At 41.7% G+C, this 832-nt stretch overlaps 1 non-coding gene across 1 annotated transcript; it reads left to right on the forward strand.

The window, feature by feature from the left end:
- Positions 1–694: 694 nt before the first annotated feature.
- On the forward strand, positions 695–801 carry LOC122067719. The gene has a single exon (XR_006136853.1). It is a non-coding gene; the product is annotated as a small nucleolar RNA R71 (small nucleolar RNA).
- Positions 802–832: the final 31 nt, after the last annotated feature.

Genomic DNA, 832 nt, shown 5'->3' on the forward strand with positions numbered 1-832 from the left:
GAGGGCCATATTTTTTTCCAAGTCACTAATTCTACTTGCCTCTCCAATGTTGGTAAACCCAGGGGGTTGCTGATAAGATGATAGGAGAGGGGCCCTAGGAAAACTCGCCTGAGGTCCTACATTTGGCCTAGGAAAAGTATTTTGGGAAAAAGATTGTTGTGCAAAGGAAGGCCTTTGGGGTCCAGGTTGACCTTGATTATAGAAATTGGAAGGTCCTGCTTGGTTGCCCTGATTCCAAGAGAAATTTGGGTGATTTCTCTATCCTGGATTGTAGGTGTTACTATATGGATTATTCTGGTATAAGGCATTAACACTATCATTAGAAGTGCCCCCAGAGGTGTTGGGGCATTCTTCTATGACATGTCCAGGGGATTGGCACAAAGCACAAATCTTAACCAAATTAACTGATGATGGCTCTCTAGGAACAATAGCCTCAATCCTCTTGATTAGGCTATCCAAATGGGCTTCCTTAGCTACTATCCCATCCACAAAATATCCTTTTCCTCCTATGGTTCTTTCACTCTCTTGGGTTGATTCCCACTCACGGGTTTTGTCAGCTAAGTCAAGTAAAAATTCCCATGCCTTTCCTTCATCTGTAAAGGATGTGAATCCCTCAGGGCACATAGACTCTATCATTTGTTTAGTTGGGTAATCAATACCCTCATAAATAATTTGACATAAATGCCATAAGTCTAGGCCATGGTGAGGGCATTCTTGGAGTAGATCCTTGAATCTCTCCATAAGTTTAGAAAATGACTCACTAGGCTTTTGCCTAAACTGAAGGATATCACTTCTAAGCTTATTGGTCTTGTGAGTTGGGAAAAACTTCTTA

The sequence above is a fragment of the Macadamia integrifolia genome, unplaced genomic scaffold (genome assembly GCF_013358625.1).
Source record: "Macadamia integrifolia cultivar HAES 741 unplaced genomic scaffold, SCU_Mint_v3 scaffold3084, whole genome shotgun sequence".
Lineage (NCBI taxonomy): Eukaryota > Viridiplantae > Streptophyta > Magnoliopsida > Proteales > Proteaceae > Macadamia > Macadamia integrifolia.